Here is a 23,533-nt window from a genome sequence, read left to right on the forward strand (position 1 = left end):
GCCGTTTCCGGGGTACCACAGAGAACTGTCGTTCGAACCGTCGCCTGCTCGTCCAACCAGCGATGCCTTTTGTTTTTACCGGGACATCGCCACCGTCTGCAGCGGCGTGGTTTTGTTCTGGTCTGTGTTTGCTCGCGTGGTGATGTGGTGATGGTGGAATGCTGCTCTTTGGGATGCAGTGATCTCTGGACGTTTCAGTGAAGTGCATTTCGTCGTCCGATGTCTGGCTAGAAACATCAGGTTAGCATCGGATCGTGTGTCTTGACTGTTGGTCGACAACACCTGCCTTGCTGTTTTGAGATCACTTGCTGCGATTGATTGGATACATGTAATCGACGGTGATGCTGGGTTGCCGCGACAGTATTCCACTCTGTTTTCGACGCACCTCGCAGATGAAGCCCTCGACAGAGCGAGGTCGTACAAGCACACGAATGCCAAAGCATCGTCACGTCTGCAGAGAATTGTCGTGGATTTCGAGCCATGTCGTTCGTGCACGTTTCGTACGGAAGAGAACAAACCTATGTGTGCTTCCTGGGAATATCAGGTAGTGCAGTGAAACGATTTGTCAGGAGGACAAGCATTGCCGCCCCACACGTCGTCTCACGTTTCACAACGGAGGCTGCATAATTAGCGCATGTAGAACGTGTTTAATCGGAAGTATACTAAATAAAACCAACAATCAAGGCTGAAAGAGGTCCTGAGATGATCCACACGAGCACCAACCGCTTGTCTGTTTGGCCGCCGATCACGGGAACCGCCATGCTTTCAATCCCTGTGGGTGTGACTGTGATGCTCTCCGCTTCATGATCAGTGTTCGTGTGGTTCGGGAGTGAGAGAACTGATTAGCTGAATGGCTGAGTCAGAGTTGGACCAAGTTGGACAGAGCGCAACGAGATCGGAGAACTATAGTGAACGGGGTTGTAGCGGTGGCGCTCTTTGGGTTGTTTGTTGAGAAATGTTTTTGGATGCAGTAGGCTCCTGTGCTCGTGTGTATGTGTCGTCTCTTCGTTGTTGTGCTCGCTGGGGCATTGGTGTGCTGTGGCCGCTGTGGCTTTATGAGTTGGCTCGCTGTTCATGCGTTGATGTGATTTGGGAGCTGTGGACTCCTTGTGCACGGGATGGAAGGACGTCTCAGGCGGTAGGTATTCCTTCTTTTACCGTTTTATGTGGTCGTGTCATGTCAAGCATTGAGGGACGCGGCGTAGCGCGTCCGACGACGAAAGCTTTCACTGACACAGCTGTGACCGGTGAGCCCGCATTCCAGCAGACAGCAGCCACGATGTGCTCATGAGCTGCAATACCAGTATGACGTAAAAAAAAAGCTGTGACGTCACTGGTTCATGAACGAATCATTTGAACGAATCAGTAAAGTGAACTGATCGAAATGAGCTGGTTCACCAAAATGAGTCGGACTTCCCATCACTAAGCTGGAGGAATTCCAAGCTCCAAGAGCGCCGCCTGGCTGTAACGGCTCTCCACCATGCTCTCCTCGCGCTACATCCAGAAAGCAGAATGTCGCGCGTACGGGTGACCAGAGCCATTGGAAAGAGGACGTTTTTCCCGTCAAAATAAGTCTTCAATCACATTTCTACGCCAACAAACAACCGACATCGAAAAAAATACCCCCAGCCCCATGTATAACGAGCCGCTTTTGCCATGTTGTCCTCACTCGAGAATGGAGAGAGATAAAAAGATCCCGCAAGTTTCTAGCCGTTCGGTGTTCGGAGTGGACGGATCCGTTAATAGGTGATTCAGATCTCCCACAGGGTTCAAACCTAAAAACAGGGACGAAAGTTGCAGAAGGAGAGTCAGCCTAAGGAATTTCGGGAATAACGCCATAACCTGTAGTAAATAGACGGAAGGTGCGAATTGAAAAGTTGTAGAGCAAAGAACGAAGAACACGCATCCAAAATTTCCAGTAAATTGGACGTTAGGTAAGCTAGATGACAGCACTAAAGGAACGGCACCCACGGAAGCGTCTCCGAGCGGCGTCAGCCAGACTTGCTGGCGCCAGTGCCATGACCCTCCAACTCCAAAGCCCATATCTGGGGAACGGAGCGTCGCGCGCTTACGGGATTAATGCGGTTGGAAAGAGCACGTCAAGAGCTTCAAAACTATGTCAAACATGACTCTGTGGGTGCGATGGAAACGGTTTTAGGAAAAAAAACAGCCGGCAGTTCCATGTATTGGGAGGAGTGTAAACACGGAAACCGGTAGCTCGAGAACCAGAAGACTTTGACAGCTGTAGTAAATTTTGCCACGTTCACCGAGTTGAGGCGAATACACTCTAGAAAGATGAAAACTGTCCGACGCGGGCTTCCGTCCGAAAAAGGGCATCAAAGCTTAGAAAAACAGAGTTACGAACGCGTCTCTGCCCACAACCCCCGAACCGCTAAAGACCGACCCATGGTTCCATTTGACCGATCGTAGAGCGACTCAAGTCCTACTAGGACGGAAATTCTGGCGTCGACATGACCAGCGGGGCGGATGTTACGGAGCTCCGAATGTATCGGAAGTGCAGACGGAGGCCTGGAATTTTCATGTATCTCGACTACTCTTAGGATTTCCCACGAGCCGTGAGCGTGCACGTGAAGGCGAAGGATTGGGGAATCCGTCACAACAAACCGCGTCCTGATAGAACCGGTTTAGTCCTAGAAATTAGACCGAGAACCCCATCGACACCGCAGTGTCACTCGATGGGGTTCAACCGCCACCCAGTGGCGTATCTAGAGCTACCTGCGCCCATGGCAACCAATGAGTCTGCGCCCCTGTTCAGGCACATATCGAGGACACAGTTGGTCATGTTTTGTAAATACTTTAAGGAAGTCCACATAACTACTACACATGCAAATGGCCCACTAATGTCACATGATAGCCTTTCTGGCTTTTGCTGCTGCAAATTTGTCGATAATGTCACTGAAATCAATTTTTTCTGTTTCTTCTCCTTCAACACTTAGGACAGCAAGGTCGGAAAGCCTGTCCTGGCCCATTGATGCTCTTAAATACGAAAGTATCAGCTTGCTAAGTATATGCTTGCTAAGCTTGCTTGTAAAGTATAAGCTTGCTAAATGACCGCTCACAGCTGGCAATTGAAACCGCGATCGTAAGCATTATCTGGACCGCAACCCGAAGGTTCGGGAAGGCATTCTCATCTCCATAGTGAACAATAAATTCAAGAAGCTCTTCGGGTCTCGATATTTTGTTTTCTGTGCGCCTCGTGAGCAACATTCTGCAGTCCAAAATTTCTTCGTACAGCTCGTTGCCGTCAACATCGGAAGTGTAAAATTTGCCGAAATCGCCCCTACACCTTTACACCTGCCCCAGCCCGACACACGGGTTCAGGTCGACCCTCTTGTTGGTCCGCCCGATACGAACTCCTCTTTTCGTCGGGTCGATTTTCTTGCTCAGATATCTCTCTCAAAGTCCCACTGCTGCGATCGGCTTGCTACCTAAACATCCTCAAATGCTGCTGTCACGTCTCGAGTGGGATCTCCCTTTTGTTTAGGCTGCTTTGGTCTCCGCCGTGACAGTCGCTCACTGAGCTGGTTCAGTTTGCTCACCGTGCCCCGTTCTCATTAAATACGTCACGCGCCCAGTTTAGCTACCTCGTGGTTAACATGATGTCCATGGGGATGCGTTTTCGTGTGGTCCGCACTACGTTTCACACTACAACCTCTCTAATGGCGGGTGCTTTAGATCATTTATGAATGTGCCAGGTTGAGTGCCCGACCTGGCACATTCACACCCGACCACATAATGGCGCCCCTGTTCACCTGGCGCCCATGGCACCTGTCCACACCTGCCACACCCTAGATACGCCACTGCCGCCACCTCGACCTGTTGCGCACTGCTGTCGAAGTTTGTTCTCAAATAGCACTCAAAGGAATGCACGCATCATTGTATGCTTGATGTTTTGTCGACTAGTAATGGACATACTCTATGCATGTTCCATAAATGAATGCAACCAGTCCATCCAGTTGTTTTCAACCTAAAAAAATATTCATTCGCAGTGGTTCTAATGAATTCGCACTTGATAACCTGCCGTATGTGTGCGCGTTGGCAAACATGATTGAATATGACTAGTTCGTTCTGGGCCCCAGTTTTGAAGGATATATATATGCAATCAAATAATGTTTGTTGCTGTGTTAATATATCACTTCTATATCTCAAAATAATTCCCCACGTCATCCCCACATGAAACCAAACAGGTCACGTAAGATCTCCCATAGCTCCTTTTTGATGCCTTGTAGGATCCTACAAGTCTGCTACGTCGCCGGATATAGGCAATGTAGTGTCCTACAACTCTCCTATATTGCCGAATATGGGACAAGTAGGACACCACAACTCTTCTACATAGCCTAATATGAGACATGTAGGATCCTATGACTCACCTATATGTGGATGAATATAGGACATGTAGGATCCCACAACTTTCCCACATGATACAAAATAGGACATAAAGGATCCTACATCAATTTGTATAGGATAAACAGGATCGCATACAACCTATTTGGCTTTTTTTCAACAGGGTAGCTGTGGTAGATTTGACGAAGGCTTTCGACAAAGTGTCCAGGGCTGCTATCTGTGATGCCGCCAGAACTGCGGGGCTGGCCGAGGACTTCCTTGACTACCTTGAAGATTTATACAGCGACGCGCCGACTCTTCTAAGTGCTGGGGGTGTCCAGCGACTGGTGCGGCCTACGACCGACAGGGGGACCCGTTGTCCCCGGTTCTCTTCAACCTCGTCCTCGACGGTTATCTATCTTCGGTGGCGCCCGGCGTCGGCTTTGGCGTTGGGGAGCGATCCCTCGACGTCATGGCCTTCGCCGACGACCTGGTGCTTGTGGCGTCTTCACCGGCCGGCCTTCAACATCGCCTGGACGAGGTTGCCTCCTATCTCCATCCAAGAGGACTTCACATCAACACTAACAAGACGTTCACCGTGTCGCTGGTCGTCTCAGGAAGAGACAAGGTCAAGGTGTCCTCGGAAAGTACGTTCCGGGTTTTGGATGCTCCCGTTCCGGCGGCCTCTCCAGACTTCGTGTGGCGTTACTTGGGGGTCTCGTTCGCTGCTACTGGACGCCCGCGACCAGCTCTGGAGGAAGTCGACACTTGGCTGAAGAGGATCCTGAAGGCACCGCTTAAGCCACAGCAGAGACTCGTGGTGTTGCGGTACTATCTACTACCGAGGATCCACCATCGATTAGTTCTTGGAAGGTGGACTCTACAGCTGCTGAAGAGGCTCGACTGCACGATCCGCAACGCCGTCCGCAGATGGCTGTACCTGCCACACGACACTCCTGTGGCATATCTACATGCTCCGATTGCGGCCGGGGGTCTTGGAATCCCCTCCCTCCGGGTGAACATACCGGTACAGCAGCGTGTACGCCTGGCGAAGTTCGCTACCTCCTCCAATCCTGTGGTCCGTGAGGCAATGCGGTGCGAATCTATGACCCAGCTGCTACATAAAGCTAAAACGTCTTCCTGTCACGGAGGAAAGCAGCTTGGTTCAATGACAGCGGTGAAGAAGCACTGGGCGTCGGTGCTGTACGCCTCAAACGACGCCCCTCGCAGATGCGGGTCTGGTACCATATGCACACAAGTGGATTGGTGAGGGGACCAGAATGCTCCCAGGACGTCACTTTATCGACACGATCAAGCTGCGTATTAACGCCCTACCATGCCGTACGAGGTCCGGGAGAGGGTTGGAAACTCCGAGGGAGTGCCGTGCTGGTTGCAGGTCGGATGAGACTTTGGCACATATTTTGCAGTCCTGCCATAGAACGCACGGGGCGCGAACTCGGCGTCATGACAATGTGCTAAAATTTGTCAACAAACGTCTTCAGGAGAAGGGCTGGTCTACGCAAGTTGAGCCCATCTACAAGGTCCCGGAGGGTACGCTTAAGCCTGATTTGGTTGCCAAGAAGGATGGGCAGGTCGTCATCATTGATGCACAAGTCGTCGGGACGGGAATTGCCCTAGAGTTGGGGCATGCCCATAAAGTTTTAAAATATGACCGCCCCGAGATTGTGAGTCAAGCAAGTGGGGATCCATCAGCTGATGCGACAGTGAGCAGCGTCACCCTCTCGTTTCGGGGGATCTGGTCGAAGGCGAGTGCTGACCAACTGCTACATATGGGCCTCTCCAAGAAAGACATTGCGACCATCACCGTCATTGCGCTCCAGGGTGGAGTCAGGACTTACAAAATATTTGGTCGTATGACGACGATGGTTTGTAGCCATCGGTGAAGCGGGCTCTGGGTTTGGAGGGTGTGTAGTTCCCGGTGTTGTTCTGCAACACCAGTGTACGGGTATCGCTCCCCTTATGAGCGAGAATTGATAAAAAAAAAGCTAAATGACACAAAGGACGACCAAGTATCATACCCACCATGCTTTTGTAATGCAATCCATTCTAAAACGAGTGAAACGCGGTAGTAAGAATAATCTGCTTTCACGACGGGCCGAATATGCTAAGGTGCAGGACCTGTACTCTAGGTCCCGGCGGTGCTGTGCACAGACGATTCTCGATGGACCTGCTGCCCCCTTCCCGGGGGACCCTGTGGCCTTCCTGGACTTCTGGGAGGAGGTCATGGCGCCAGTAGTGGAGACATATGAAGAACCACAGGGTACTCCGCCACCTGTAAGGGATCGTCTCGTATACCCGATTCTTCCCGAAGAGGTCCTGGCCTCCTTCCCGACTGCGGACTCGGCTCCTGGGCCTGATGGACTACGGCTGAGAGCGCTTAGGGACCTCCCTATACCCTTCATCGTTATCATCCTCAACCTTCTGCTGCTTGCCGGGGATGTACCTTCTTTCCTGTTCGTTGCCCGCGCGGTCTTCATCCCGAAGTCGGAAGCGCCGGAGATGCCTGGGGACTTCAGACCCATAGCCATTGCCTCGGTGCTACTACGAATGTTTCACCGGGTGATTGCGGCCAGACTGCGAGAGGAGTGCCCCTTCAGCGATCCACAACGGGCCTTTACAGCTGCGGACGGCTGTGCCGAGGGAACAGCGCTTCTGCATACCATCCTGGCTGAGGGGCGACAGAAGAGAAGCTCTGTCTACATCGCCACACTTGATCTCCGGAAGGCTTTCGACACCGTTGCCTTCGGGGCGGTGTTTGAAGCGGCTTCTAAGGCGGGTCTTCCCCCACTCCTGTTGGGGTACCTTCGGCGCCTGTATGCCGGGGGGCGGGTCCTCCTATCGTCTGGATCATTTACCAGGTGGATCCGGCCAACACGTGGTGTCAGGCAGGGGGACCCACTTAGCCCGGCTCTCTTTAACTTTGTCATCGATGGATTCCTGTGCTCTCTGCCGAGCCACGTGGGTGTCGCGGTTGGCAATTCCATCGTCAACGCGATCGCGTTTGCTGATGACCTCGTGCTGTGTGCGTCGTCACCTGTTGGCCTGCGGCATCTCCTTCGGCTCGCTGAACAGTACTTTACGCCGCGGGGACTGCTGTTCAACATCGCAAAATGCAGAACACTGGGGCTATTGGCGGTGGGCAAGGCGAAGAAGACTGTGGTGCAACCCGTAGCCTTCCATCTGCTTGGGGAGGCGCTGCCTGTCTCCACGGCGTCTACGGAGTGGAGATACCTTGGCATCACGTTCAACACCTTTGGGCCTCGGCCTCCATCTCCTGCAGAACACCTTCGGAGGATGCTGGGCCGGCTACGTTCTGCTCCCCTCAAGCCTCAGCAGCGGCTGTTCATCCTCAGGGTCTTCGTCCTGCCCCGGCTACTGCATCAACTGGTGCTCGCTGGAGTTAGGCTGAGTGTCCTCCATGAGCTCGACATCATCACCAGGGCTGCTATCCGTCACTGGCTCCGGCTGCCACTAGATGTTCCGGTGGCATTCTACCATGCCTCTCAACGTGATGGAGGTCTGGGGGTTCCAGCCATGACAACGCAAATCCCACGGCTTCGCTTGGCTCGTCTGCGCAACCTCTCCTGCTCTTCATGGGATGCTGTGGTGGCGGCGTCCCGGCTTCCTCTCCTGCGCTCCGAGACTTCCTGGGCTACCAGAGCTGCTACATGGGAGGGGCGTCTACTGGCGTCCCCCGCGCAGGTCCGTTTGTTCTGGGCAAGGAAGCTAGCCAGTACCATCGACGGTCGTGGGCTGAGGGAGGCGTCTGCGGTGCCAACGACCCATGCGTGGATAGCGGATGGCTCCAGGCTCATCGAGGGAAGAAATTTCTTGGACGTGGTGAAGGCGCGGATCAATGCCATCCCAACCAGAGCCAGGTGCTCCCGGGGGCGTGCGGGACTGGAGACCGCCTGCAGGCTGGGATGTCGCGCTACCGAAACCCTGGCGCATGCGACGCAGCATTGCCCCGTTACGAACGCGGCTCGCCACCGCCGACACGACCGCATAGCAGTGCACCTGGCGAGGAGCCTCCGCAACAAGGGGTGGCATGTGCAGCGAGAACGTCACATTCCCACGTCTGCTGGCTTGCGCAAACCGGACATAGTGGCGCAGCGTCCCGATGCTATCTGGATTGTGGATGTTCAGGTGGTGGGATGTGGTCGGCCTCTCAACGTGCTCCACCGCGAGAAGAGCCAGATTTATGGCTCCGTCGAGATAGCGGATCGACTCAGAGCGGCAGCATCTCCATCCACTCCAGTGATGACCACCTCAGCCACGCTGAACATCAGAGGCATCTGGTCGTCAGAATCAGCAGAAGCTATGCGACATCTTGGCCTTTCATCATCTCACCTGCGCCTTGCTGCCGTGATGGCCCTGGAGGGCACCGTGGCTGCGTGGCGGACGTTTAAGAGTGCGACGACGAGATCCGTGCTACCGTACTTGGCCGAGGCGTGAAAGTCCTCTTTTTTGTAAGGCGTGCTCCCGCCTGGTAGGAGGCGAGTTTTAGGCCCCCGTTAAGGGGGGGGGGGGGGGGCAGCCAAGTAATTTTTTCTTGTTGTGGAGACTCCGCCCACTTCTGTCGGAGGAATGTGTATTAAACATTTCATAGCTAAATGACACAAAGGACGACCAAGTACCATACCCACCATGCTTTTGTAATGCAATCCATTCTAAAACGAGTGAAACGCGGTAGTAAGAATAATCTGCTTTCGGTAGCTAAATGACACAAAGGACGACCAAGTATCATACCCACCATCCTTTTGTAATGCAATCCATTCTAAAACGAGTGAAACGCGGTAGTAAGAATAATCTGCTTTCGAAGTCTCTGCTTTTGAAGTCTCCAGGGAGAGGACTGTTGTCCTCGTGTGATTTTTTGTTTCCCCCGCCTATACGTTGTCCCTCGTGACACTTAGCTTTGCCTAAGTCGTTCTCTGAGGCCAGTTGTGGGCTTCACGCTTGAGCGCTGGTGGCGCCATCTCTGGAATTCCTCACACACCTTGGACTGTATTAGTATACCGGACCTGCCCAAAGAGGGAGCCCCAACCCTACTCATTTTCCTATCTAAAGGATACCTTATCCTGCCTAAAGAGGGAGCTTCAACCAGCCTTATTTACATATCTAAAGGATACCCAATCCTCGCTTTGATCCGCTCCATATAAGGATCTCTCTCCGAGCTTCGGTCTCACAGCTCGACGGGACGTCGAGGAGTATATATCTCACTCTTGTCAACTATTTTATAGGTTGGTACTCCTCTATTTTTCTCTATTTTTTTTCTTTTTTTTACCCCGGAGGTGCCGACCCTCTGCTGATAGAGTATCTTAGTTGGTTCGATTCTAACTCTTCTTCTACGCTCGAAATGAATACTACCTCTTGTACTGTCCGTCCTAGAAGAGGAGTTAGGCAGGGCGACCCTCTCTCACCCCTTCTTTTCAATTTAATCATAGATGAGTTCCTACAAGAACTTCCAGGGCACATCGGAGTGCAATGGGGTGAGAAGAGGCTAGCAGCCTTAGCCTTCGCGGATGACTTGATCTTGTTGGCAGAAACTCCCATGGGCCTTCAAACACTCTTAGATTCTTTTACCCTGTTTGCCGCCTCACGTGGGCTTGAGGTAAATTCTGCTAAGTGCGGTACTCTTACCCTTACCCCTTCTGGAAGGCAGAAACGTGTCAAGGTTACAAACAATAGCTATTTAATTGGAGTAGATTCGCTCCCTGTTCTTACAGCCACCTCTAAGTTAAAATATCTGGGGGTATTTATATCTCCCGAAGGGTCTGTTTCACCAAAACATACCAGCATTGTACATCTTCTTCAAGCTCTCGGTAAGACCCCTTTAAAACCTCATGAAAAACTTATTCTCTTACTATTCTATATTCTTCCCCGTACCATCTATGACTGGACCACCTCGGATATTAAACAACACATTTTGCAGAAGGAGGACAGATGCATCAGGCGGTTCGTTAAGAACTTCCTTCATCTCCCTCATGATGTGCCCTCTGCTTTCCTCTATGCCTCTGTCCAAAGTGGCGGACTGGGGATCCCCTGCTTTGAGCTAATGCTTCCCCGGATTCGCCTGAATCGCTTAGTCAGGCTTGGCTCTGGTGGGGATCCCTTCTCCGCCCACCTCGCAACTACCGACTTTTTTATGAAGGAAATCACCAGACTTAATAATGCCCTATGTCGAAGCACAGTGTTAGACACCAAACCTAAACAAGACACTTTCTGGGCTTTACAGCTTTACAGCACCACTGATGGCAAAGGTCTGAGTGAGGCAGCCGGCTCGCCACCTGCTAAATGGATCAAGAATCCTCCGAAGTTCCTGAGGTCCGATGAATATATCGACTTAATCAAACATCGCCTCCATGCTCTCCCTACCCTCACCCGCTGCTCTCGTGGGAGGGTCCGCCCCACCAGATGTCGGGCCGGCTGCTTCGCCTCCGAAACCAACGCCCACATCATTCAGGCGTGTCCCAGAACCCATGGTATGCGCATTCAAAGGCATGACAGAATTGTTAATAAGGTCAAAAGAAAGTTAGAGAACAATGGTCTTGTTGTAGCTAGGGAACCTCGCATCCAAACAGGTGACGAATACTTTAAACCTGATCTTGTTTTTGTGTCTAATAATAACCTGACCATCCTAGATATACAAGTCAGAGGGGAATATCGTTCATTAGAGGATTTTTCAAGGGAAAAAGAAAGAAAATATCTACGCAGTGATATTGTTCAAGCATGCAAAGAATTGTATAATGTTAACCATGTTTCTTGTAAGGCCATCACTTTTACCGAAAGAGGCCTTTTATGTCGGAAATCTCAGCAGTATTTATCCGATCTCCAGTTTTCCAAATGGGAGATGGGTTCGTTGTGTTTTTGGGTTTGCATTGGTTCAATTTATGCGTATAGAATGCACACTAGGGCTACTTTCCGATCTGTATAGGTTTTAAACTTTTTTCCTTATAAGAAGTGAATGCTTATTGTATTGATCTTTTCTTGCAATAAAGAATTTTAGCTAAATGACACAAAGGACGACCAAGTATCATACCCACCATGCTTTTGTAATGCAATCCATTCTAAAACGAGTGAAACGCGGTAGTAAGAATAATCTGCTTTCGGGGGGCAAAATCCAACCTGCGACCTCCCCGTGGTGCCCCCTGGGCCTTGGCAAAGTGAGCGTTTTCTTGCGAGCTAGCCAAGAGACTGACGCAGGCTCTGGTTTTTAGGTGGTGAAGAGTTTGTTGACGCCACCGTGCTGTGTGCGTTATAACACTGTTGGCACGTTCGTACACTAAATAATTAGCCCCGCTGCCGCGGCAAGCGGTGGTCCCAACAGTTCTGGTGCTCTTGGGATGCAGCCTCCACTGGACTATGTTTGTCCGACATGCGATCGGGCCTTTCGAACTCAGAGGTTTAAGTCAGCATCAGCGGCTTTCACACCGCAGCGATGGTCTCACACCTGCCACAAATGAAATGCATACTATCTGTCAACTATGTCAGCGCCACTTCTCCTCGATGCGAGGTCTCCGGACCCATCAACGATGGATGCATCCCTCTAGGTCAGATGTTGATGAAGCAGAGCCTTCTGCAGAGATGGGAATTCACCAACCTCCTGGGCCTCCGGAAGACTCCTTCAGGTGTCCTATCCCCGAATGCATGAGAGCTTTTAGAACCCGGAATGGGTTAGGCCAACATTTAAGGCGAATGCACCCTGTTGAGGCCGATAATGATGTCGACATCGATCGCCAACGCCCTCGTTGGTCGGAGGAGGAAAAGGAACGCTTCGCATACAGAGAAGCTATTCTGATTCAAGAAGGGGTCCGATTTCTTAATCAGGCCCTGCTACAGTTCTTTCCTGAGAGGTCGCTTGAAGCTATCAAGGGCAGGCGACGCTTCGATGATCACAAAATGAGAGTAGCGGCGGCACTAGAGGCCCTTTCAATTCAGGACCGACTCCCACCAGCTGGATCGGCTTTATCACGAAGTAATGCGCCACTCAACCCTTCTCCTACTATATCCCATCCTGACGATACGAATATAATGGAGTCAGGCTCGACTAATGTTTCCAGGGATTCATCTGTGAGCTCTCGAGATGGTATTGGGTCGGAGTCAAGTGGATTACAGACCCAAGTGGATGATTCTCACACGTCAGTCCGTCTGTCGACGGAAACGATGGAATTGGCCGAGATGTTGGAGGAGATGGCTCCGATGGCAGAGGCAACATATAGGAACGACATTGTTCAACATGTCAGACAGCAAGCTGCAGGACTGAGTCGTAATTCTCTACACACGACGCTCGTAGGCATCGCCTTGGACGCATGTGAAGGAATAGGTATCCTGCCAAGATTAGAGGCTCTTTTGCTCAGGCTCTGCCGTGCTTCCAGGCCGTGGAGGCCGGCCGTTAGACCCTCTGGGGGTTCTCGCCCAAATAGTAATCGGCAAAGACGAAGAGCCGAATATGCCAAGATGCAGGACCTCTTTAGGCGCTCCTGGGGGCAGTGTGGTAGAGAAATCTTAGATGGTACTCGCCCCTATGAAGTTGGTGATCCCGTTACCTTCCTTGATTATTGGGAAGAGGTGATGTCGTCAGCCCCGATGGATCTTAATGAGCCGGATGATGCTGGTTTGGTTGGTACGACTGCACCCCATTGGACCTTGCTTCGTCCTATCACTGAAGAGGAAGTGAAAACAGCCATGCCTAGGTCGCAGTCAGCTCCCGGACCAGATGGGGTCACACTGCAGGATTTTAAAAAGATCCATCCCAAGCTATTGAGCCTGGTTTTCAACATCTTCTTGCTGGTTTCTGATCTCCCTATGTACCTGAAGGAATCCAGAGTGGTCTTCCTTGCAAAGAAGTTAAATCCAGCGACACCAGGGGAATTCCGCCCCATTGCCGTCCCCTCATTCTTCCTCAGGGCTTTTCACCGGGTGTTGGCCAAAAGGCTTGCGTCAACTTTGTGCCTCGACGAGAGACAGAGAGGGTTTAGGCCCGTTGACGGCTGCGCCGACAATGTCGGCATATTAGCAGCCTTGTTGGCTGAAAGCAAACGATGCAGTCGGTCGCTTTACCTGGCGGTACGTGACCTGAGGAAAACGTTCGATTCGGTGACCATTGGGGCCGTATTGGCTGCTGGACGGCGACTGGGTTTTCCGGCACCATTGACTGCCTACTTGGAGCGGCTATACACGGACTCCTCAGTACTGGTCTCAGCAAGCGGATTTCGAAGAAGAGTCAAGGTTACCCAGGGAGTTCGGCAGGGGGACCCTCTCAGTCCCTTGCTGTTTAACTGCGTCATTGATGGGCTGCTGAAGACGTTGCCTGCTCATATCGGGGCGAGATTGGGCTCCACCATAGTTAACGCTGTTGCATTTGCGGACGACTTGATATTGACCGCATCTACTCCAGCTGGCCTACAGGAATTATTGGACAAGGCTGAGGCTTATTTCCGGCCTCGGGGTTTGGCATTCAACCCATCAAAAAGTGTCACTTTATCCATTGCGGCGTCAGGACATGACAAAAAGACAAAAGTTGTCCCGCTGGACTTCAGGGTCGCCGACGGCATAATCCCTGCTTTGAAGACGAATGATGTTTGGCGTTATTTGGGTATCCCCTTCACTCCCGAAGGAAGAGGCCGTCCGCTTGTGCTAAAGGAACTTCGAGACAATATAGAGAAAATTTCTAAGGCCCCGTTGAAACCCCAACAGCGGCTGATATTGTTGAAGTCTGTGGTGCTGGCCCGAGTGCAGCATCGTCTAGTATTGGGCAAGGTCACCCTACGGCTACTAAAGGATGCGGATGCCATGTTGCGGGGGGCCTTGCGCCGCTGGCTCCACCTCCCACTGGACTGTCCAATATCGTTCTACTATGCCTCCACACGTGATGGGGGGTTGGGAGTGCCATCATTGCGTACTTCTATACCGAGGCTCCGATTTCAACGATTATCAAGAATGGTATCTTCAACTTCTCCTGCATGTGTCGCCGCCACTGAAACTCCTGGGTATCACGCAGACCTGGAATGGGCGAGGAATGCATCGACTATTGACGGGGTCTTCATCTCCACCTCCCGGGAGGACTGGGCCCACTGGGCAAGAATCCTTTACTCCACCCTGGATGGCGCCGGTTTGCGGGAATGTGGCGGTGTCCCCTGGGCCCACTCCTGGACGGCCGGGGGGACGGGCCTCTTTACGGGCCGCGACTTTGTGGACGTCGTAAAAGTCAGAATTAATGCTCTACCCACAGCTGCCCGAAGGTCAAGAGGACGCCCGTTAGAGGCAAAGACCTGTGCTGTCGGATGCCGAGCAGTGGAAACATTAACCCATGTCGTTCAACACTGTGGCGCTACTAGTGGGATGAGAACGCGACGTCATGATAAGATCGCCATCTTCATCGCGGCTCGCCTTAGGCAAAAGGGCTGGTTCGCGCAGAGGGAGAAGATCCTGCGGACATCTAAAGGGCTGGCTAAGCCAGACATTGTCGCCATAAAAGACGATGCAATTATAGTCGTCGACGCCCAAGTCGTAGGTTGTGGCCGTTCCTTAGATGGGGAACATCGACGGAAATCCCAGAAATATAACACATCGGAGATCCGTGAGATCCTCCGAGCTGGTTCGGCAAGAAGAGTGGCTTTTACATCAGTCACCCTTAACTATCGTGGTGTTTGGTCTAGAGATTCTGCTGAAGACCTCTACAACCTTGGGTTGAACAAGAAAGACATGGCTACAACTTCGGTGAAGGCGCTTCAAGGCACGCTTCTGGCATGGAGGTGGTCGCGACGGGCTACATGGCACTCTGAAGCATGAAGCTCATCAACTAGATCCAGAGAAGATCCTTCATCCAGAGAAGATCCCGGCGGCCTTCAGGGTTAGCAGCTCCGCCACGAAGCTCAAGATGAAGCAAGCTAGCAAGAAGCCAACTATCAAGATGAAGCGAACTTCAAGATGGAGTTCACGTGGAGTTCACATGGAGTTCACACGTGACTAACCCAGTGATCTTCGTGTGTTCTATTTGTGGCCGACGCTGCGCCTCGTTACAAGGCTTACGGGCCCATCACAATTGGCGACACCCCGGAATGGACTTAGTGCTTCCCTCCTCATCGGGAAGTCGACCAGTAGCGGAGGATGTTCCTTCTGGTGCCAGGACATCGTCTTCTTCTAGTGCCAGGACATCGAGCGACATGCAACTCCCAGGAGCCGCGGAGCACCAGTGTTTGGTTCCAGGATGTCTCAGAGTCTTCCGGACATCCAACGGTCTTGGACAGCACATGCGGCGCACCCACCCTCGGGAGGCGGATTTGGCGGTCGACACCACAAGGACGCGCCGGCGTTGGAGTGAAGAGGAACTGCAACTTCTGGCCTTCAAAGAGGCCGAGCTCACCCTGGCGGGCTCCCGCTTTGTCAACATGGGCCTCGTCGACGCCTTCCCTCAGCGTACCCTGGAAGGAATAAAGGGCATCCGCAGAACAGCCAACCACCGTGCCAGGGTTTCTGCGGCCCTGGAGATGCTGCGCGCGGCCTCTCCGATAACGTCTCGTCGTATCCCTCTGGGATCTCCGGGGACTGATGCTCTGCCGCGCCGGTCTCCCTTGGCTATTCCTCTCCACGCGGACTCTCCTGCGAGCCTCTTGTCCGGAGCTGCCGCCTCGCAGGTAGCATCTTCTCCTGAAGCAGTGGCCTCTCAAGCAAGATCTTCTCCCGTGGCGTCCCCCCTTGGGGCCTCCACCGTGGCCACCCTTACTCCTGCCGTCTCCGAGCTGTCGGACGACTACCCGCCTCCTGCGCAGCACCCCCCCTCTCCTCTGGGGCTTCTGAAAGGGTTTCTGGTCAACTACCTCCCGGAGCTTGGCATTGGTCCGCGGCAGGCTTCTCTTCGAGCCATCGTCCAGCTGGCGGCCGAGGGATGCGGGTTTCTACGCGAACTCGACTCCTTCTTACGGGATCTGCTCCCACACAAGCCAGTGAGCGCCACTGGACCTCGGCCTCGCCCGATTGCCCGCACCACCCGGAAGGTCCGACGGCGCATGGAATATGCGAAAACCCAGGACCTTTTTCGCAAGAATCGGCGCGCCTGCGCCCGGAACGTACTTGATGGGCCCCCCGCCGAGCCTCCGGGTGACCCCGTTTCCTTCCTGGACTTTTGGTCTGGGCTCATGGCCCCTGCTCCACCCGACCTGCAAGAACCTGTGGAACCCCCTACCAAGCCCGAGATCACCGACCTCATCGAGCCCATCGTCGCTGAGGAAATCGCTGCGGCTTTTCCTAAGGGATCAACTGCTCCTGGGCCTGACGGTGTCTCTCTCACCGACCTCAGGGCCGTCCCAGGGCCCTTCTTGGTGGTCATCTTGAACCTTTTCCTTGTGGCTGGTGATGTGCCCGGTTACCTCCACGAAGCAAGGACTGTTTTTATTCCCAAGGTACCCTTGCCCAGCAGCCCAGGCGAGTTTCGGCCTATCACCATCCCACCGGTCCTCCTGCGGCTCTTCCACCGGGTCCTCGCTAGCCGCCTGCGATTGGCCTGCCCCTTCACGGAGCAGCAGAGAGCTTTCTCAGCAGTGGACGGGTGCGCGGAGAATATCTTCATTCTCCACACCATCATCAAAGAGGCTCACCGTCGCTGCCGCTCCCTGTATATGGCGACCTTGGACCTGCGCAAGGCATTCGATTCCGTCACCTTCGGAGCACTGCTTGGAGCCGCTAGGAGAACGGGGCTTCCGGCTCTCCTGGTCTCGTACCTGGAGCGACTATACCTGGGTTCTCGGACGACCATGAGGATCGGCGCCTTCAAGAGAGCCATCTCGCCCACATGTGGAGTGCGCCAGGGCGACCCTTTAAGCCCGGCCCTTTTCAACTTTGTGTTGGATGGCCTCATCCAGAGTCTTCCTCAGCATGTGGGTGTGCCCCTAGGATCCGTCAGCATCAACTGCATGGCCTTTGCAGACGACTTAGTGCTGTTTGCTTCGTCCGAGCCAGGCCTCCAGCAGCTCCTCAACCAAGCAGAGGCATACTTGGCACCACGGGGACTTTTATTCAACATCACGAAGTGTAGGACCCTCTCTCTGGTGGCATCCGGAAGGGATAAAAAGTGCGTGGTCCGTTCCGTGCCGTTCCGGCTCCACGACCAGGTTCTACCGGCCTCCTCAACCTCGGCTGAATGGCAGTATTTGGGGGTGGCGTTTAATACCTCTGGTCAAAGACCCTCTTCACCTGTGGAGGAGCTCCGGACGCTGCTAACAAGGACCACCAGCGCCCCTTTGAAACCTCAGCAGCGGCTCGTCCTTCTGCGGAGCTTCATCCAACCGCGCCTGCTCCATCGGTTGGTCTTGGGAGGCTGTCCACTTCGCCTACTCTACGAGCTTGATGTCCTCACCCGGGCAGCAGTGCGGCGTTGGCTCAAACTCCCCCTTGACACACCAGTCCCGTTTTACCATTCTTCTCACCGGGATGGTGGCCTTGGCGTTCCAGCGCTCATCACCCAGGTACCTCGTCTTCGACTGGCGCGCCTGGAGAGCCTGTCCCTTTCCACCTGGGAGGCCGCTGCTCGGGCGTTTCACCTTCCTCCTATCCGCTCCGAGTGTGCCTGGGCTCGTCGAGCTGCAACCTGGGACGGCATCTTGTTGAGGACTGGCGCTCAGGTTCGCTCGTACTGGGCGAGGAAACTCAGCACCTGTGTGGACGGCAGAGGTCTTCGAGGTGCCGCAGCCGTCCCCTTCGTCCACGGTTGGGTGACTGACGGATCTTCCCTGGTGACCGGCAGAGACTACATAGACATCATGAAAGTCCGTGGCAATGTGGTCCCCACCAGGTCCCGGTCATCGAGAGGTCGCCCTGAGGAAGACCGCCGGTGCGGGCTGCGCAGCCATTGAGACCCTGGCTCACGCAGTCCAGCACTGTCCGATGTCCAACGGCTCCAGGCATCGTCGCCACGACGGGGTGGCCATTTACCTCGCCTCCTGCCTAAGAAAGAAAGGTTGGCACGTCCAACGTGAGCGCCACCTTGCCACCTCTCGAGGCCTACGTAAACCTGACCTCATTCTGTATGGTCGCAATGAGGTCCACGTTGTGGATGTCCAGATCGTCGGCTGTGGACGGGCACTCAACACCTTACATCGGGAGAAAGCAGCTGTATACGACACTGCCGAGATCGCTGACCTGCTGAGGGCCTCCTCTCCTCCCGAAACGCCCGTCCACTTCACCTCAGCGACGGCCTCCTTTCGGGGTCTCTGGGCATCCGAGTCTGCCTCCTCTCTCCTGAGCCTGGGTGTGACCAAGGGACAGCTAAAGATTGCAACCATCAAGATCCTGGAAGGCACCGTCAGAGCCTGGAGGACGTTTAAGAGTGCAACGACCCGCCGCATCAACGATCTCTGTGCGGCCTGAACGCCCCCGAAGATCCTGCTGTGAAGGATTTGAAGATCCTCCTGAAGACGCTTGTATCGCGTTCTGAAGACGCCTGTATCGCGTTCTACCGTCGCGTGTGTCGCGTGTGTTCTCTGTAGCGCGCAATTATTGTTGTAGTTCTCTTGCATGCCCTGTGGCCACAGGAACGTCGTCTATATTTTGGGGACCCCGCCCTCTCGGGGGAATGCTTTTCAATAAAGTTTTCAATAGCTAAATGACACAAAGGACGACCAAGTATCATACCCACCATGCTTTTGTAATGCAATCCATTCTAAAACGAGTGAAACGCGGTAGTAAGAATAATCTGCTTTCGGTAGCTAAATGACACAAAGGACGACCAAGTATCATAACCACCATGCTTTTGTAATGCAATCCATTCTAAGACGAGTGAAACGCGGTAGTAAGAATAATCTGCTTTCGGGTAAACGGCGGGACTAACTATGACTCTCTTTCCGTAACTTCCCACCATAGGCCGGGGGTGAGTGGCTTCCCCCTGTAATCCAGCAACTTGGAGGTCCGGCAAGGGGAGGCGATGACCCTTGCCGATAAGCCGGGGATGAGTGGCTTCACCCTGTCATCTAGCGACTGGGAGGCTGGTGTGGAGGAATAAGGAAAGGACCTGATGTGCCTGTCGCCCTTAGCGGGGCCGCGTTGCGGCGGTCTGTTACCCAGTTAATCGGGCGCTGGTGGCACGTTCCTACGGTTCGGGGTTATACGATATCCTTGCTGCAAGCCGTTGTGAAGCGCAATACATAGCCTCTCACACGGAAATGGTCAACTCCACCTTCTCGTGGTGCTACCTGTTCCCCCTCCGATGCCTCGGCGCCGGAGGGAACTGACGGAGCTCTGGCCTACCCCGGGGCGCTGTGGGCTGCCAACCCCAGCGCCCGTCATCAGTTGGCACGAAGACTCAGAATATTGTTCAAGAGCAAGACCCCACTGCCGCTGCAGATGGGGTCCCAGCTGGCCACGCATGTGATTCTCTTCGGGCTGATCCTGCTGTTCCTGTGCTTGCTGCTGCTGCTTCTCAAGGGGGTGCGGTTGTTCGCGGCTCTTTTCAGGGCCTCTATTGCGACAACAGAGGATGCACCAGACATTTTCCGTCGAAAAGGAGCTTGGCTCAACATCGTCGTTGGTGCGCACTCCGTGGGGGCTCTTCCCCACCGTCCCAGTCGGACGAACCTAGTATCTTCCTGGCGCCTGAACCCAGGGCTGGGCCAGAGATGTCCACTGACAATGACAACACAAGACACCGGAATGAAGACCAATCACGGGCTCAAGCCCCATCAAATGAAGTCACCATGGTAGGACCTTCCCAGGAGGAAGCGGAATGTTCGAGAACACTACCAGTCAACGCTACATCGGGCAGCCATACGCCACTACAAGAAGTGCAACAATCCGATGAGACTGCTACAGCCGATCAAGGAGCAGTGGCTCCAGAAGTGCATTATTGCCCTGTCCAGGATTGCACGAGGAGCTTTGCGACAAGTAATGGTCTGGGCCAACATATACGCAGAGGACACCCAGAATACTACAACAAGGCAATCCCTGTGGAGAGGAAAAAGGCCCGACGGACTCCTGAGGAGTGTCGTTTACTGGCAGAGACTGAAGTCTCGCTGATTCGTAATGGGGTCTCCCTAGCCAATATAAATCAAGCAATATACGACATCCTCAGATCCAGAGGGGTGCCTAGGACTTTGGGTGCGATCAAGGGAAGACGACGGTTCGCAGCACACCGAGAGTTGGTCTACGAAGTGGAACAAAGGCTCCAGAGTCAAAGGCAGCACCGGACTACCCAGGACGACGACGAGTCTCTCCTTGCTGAAGGGGATCCTCCCTCTCGGACTCCATCTAGAGGGGAAAGCCACGTGCGAGGAACCAGCCCTGTGAACCCTGTGAACGGTGGCACGTCCGATTCCTCTCTGACTGAAAGCTTCTTGGGAGTCATCCGTGATCTGGTCGATCGGTTACCCCAGACAGACCCTGCAACTTCGGACCTCCGAATAGTTGTCGCCTTTGTGCTGCAGGGAGAACCCTATATGGACCTCCTGGATGGCATATTAACCACACATTTCACCATGCCAGCAAGATCCCATACGCGACGTAGCCATCGAGGCCATACAAGATCATCCGCCCAAGGAGGAAGAAGGAAGATACGCAGGAAGGAGATCGCGAAAACCCAGGCCCTGTATTGGAAGAATCGACGTACGTGCGCACATCGTATCCTAGACGGTGAGGTGGAGTTTCCACCCCGTGATAATGCTGCATTCCTGGGATACTGGGTGGCGGTCTTTACATCTCCTGCTCCGCCTCCAATGGACCTGCCTGAACCTGCAGTTGCTGCTACGATGGAGATATGGACCCCCATATCTTGTGCGGATGTCAGTGCGGCCCTCCCGGATCGCCGCTCAGCGCCAGGGCCAGATGGCTTCACCGCAACGGCTTTAAGAAGGTGCCATCCGGCAACGCTTGCTCTGATCTGTAACCTTATTATGGCAACGGACCAAGCATCAGAATACCTAAACAGAGCCAGGGTGACGCTGATCCCGAAGACGCAACAGCCGGCAGGGCATGGGGATTTCCGTCCCATTTCAGTGGCCCCGGTGCTGCTACGGCTCCTTCATAAAATCCTTGCGAAGAGAATGGCCGCGAAGATGCAGCTAGATGAACGGCAGAGAGGTTTCATCAATGCTGATGGCTGCGCGGAAAATGTGGTATTGCTGAACTCTCTGATCATGGAAGCCCGACAGCGCCTGCGCCCCCTCTATCTGGCGACGCTGGATTTAAGGAAAGCCTTCGACAGTGTGTCTATACCGGCGATCGAGTGGGCAATGAAGACAATGGGTGTCCCACCACCCATGCAAAGATACCTGGCTCGAGTATACCAAGGAGAGGTAGCCCTATCGTCCGGATCCATAACCACCACGGTTGTGCCGTCGAGAGGCGTCCGATAGGGAGACCCCCTGTCGCCCCATTTGTTTAACGCTGTCATGGATGGATTCTTGAGGTCGTTGCCTGACGCAGTCGGATTCCAGCTGGGGGAGGCGCGGGTGAATGCGCTAGCTTTTGCTGACGACCTGGTGTTGGTCGCAACGACTCCGCCGCAGGGGATGCAGCTGCTGTTAGATAAGGCAGTGGAATACTTCAATCCCAGGGGACTCCAGTTTGGATTAAACAAGTGTCTGACCCTGTCGATGGTCCCCTCTGGGAGGGAGAAGAAAATGAAAACTGTCTCTACCACCTTCACCCTGGATGGAGCAAGTATTCCCACCTCGGAGTGGAATGACCAGTGGCGGTATTTGGGAGTCCGCTTCAGTGTTCGAGGCATCGGAATGCAACCAGATCGTGGTCTGGGGCCAATGATCCAGCGGCTAACCTCAGCGCCACTGAAGCCGCAGCAGATACTATTAATACTAAAACAATTCTTGTTGCCAAGGCTGTACCATTCCCTAACATTCGGTCGCCTTTCCAAGGGATTGTTAAGAAGCATGGACCTACGCATCTGAGCGGCGGCACGGAACTGGCTTAAGTTACCCCATGATGTGCCAGTGCCATTCTTCCACGCGGCGATCCCGGATGGCGGTCTCGGCATTCCCGCAGTGGAACTACTGATACCCCGGCTCCGCCTGCAAAGGCTGGAGCGCATGAGATCCTCTGGGGTGCTGGCTTTCCGGGAGGCAGTGACGACAACGCGTATGGTGGCAGAGCTGCGAAGCGCCCAGGAGTTGGCTCGGGGAGATGGCATGGACCTCCATACGACGCAGGACATGAAGAGGTTCTGGGCGCGCCGACTGTACCTGTCTTGCGACGGCGCCGCTCTTCGGGATTATCCCAAGGTCCCAGTGGCCCACTCCTGGGTCGCTGACGGTTCTAGACTGATGCGGGGCTCGGCGTACGTGGACGCCATAAGAATCAGAGCCAATGCCATCCCTACGCGTTCTCGTACAGCAAGAGGACGGGACTACGAAAGGGCCTGCAGGGCAGGCTGCCTCCTGCCAGGATCCAGGGCGCCAGTGTCTGAGAGCCTGGGTCATGTGCTGCAGAAGTGCTACAGGACACACGGCCTGCGTGTGCAGTGGCACGACAATGTCCTAGGGTACCTCTGTGGCCGACTACAGCAGGCTGGGTGGGACATCACAAGGGAGCCAGCCATTGCCACAATTGAGGGAACCCGAAAGCCGGATATCGTCGGGTTCCGAGCAGATGCCTCCATCGTGATCGACGTCCAAGTGATCTCCGGGTCCCGAGACCTCGCCCTGGCCCACCAAGATAAAGTCAACTACTACGCCAAGTCTGAGGTGATGGCCTTTGCTCAAGGGCCTCGTCTAGCACCACCAGAGGTCACCTCGGCCACGTTGAGCTACCGGGGCGTGTGGAGCAGGGATTCCGTGGCAGACCTACTACATCTTGGACTGAAGAAAAACGACATCAAGATGATGACGGTCAGAGCTATGGAGGCGTCATCTCGGATATGGAGGACATTCATGAGAAGCACGGTACGAGCGCCAACAGTCCCCGCATGGGAGGAAGTCTCCGGATCCGGCCGACAATGTCCCCGGCAGCCGCCTTAGGGCCTTAGGCTGCCGGGTTATTTGTTATCGATAGAGAGTCAGTGCTATTTTGTATTTTTTTTCTTTGGGTGCTACCAGCCCTGCATGGTATAAATAAAAGAAGAAATAGCTAAATGACACAAAGGACGACCAAGTACCATACCCACCATGCTTTTGTAATGCAATCCATTCTAAAACGAGTGAAACGCGGTAGTAAGAATAATCTGCTTTCG

The sequence above is a fragment of the Ornithodoros turicata genome, unplaced genomic scaffold (genome assembly GCF_037126465.1).
Source record: "Ornithodoros turicata isolate Travis unplaced genomic scaffold, ASM3712646v1 ctg00000882.1, whole genome shotgun sequence".
NCBI lineage: Eukaryota > Metazoa > Arthropoda > Arachnida > Ixodida > Argasidae > Ornithodoros > Ornithodoros turicata.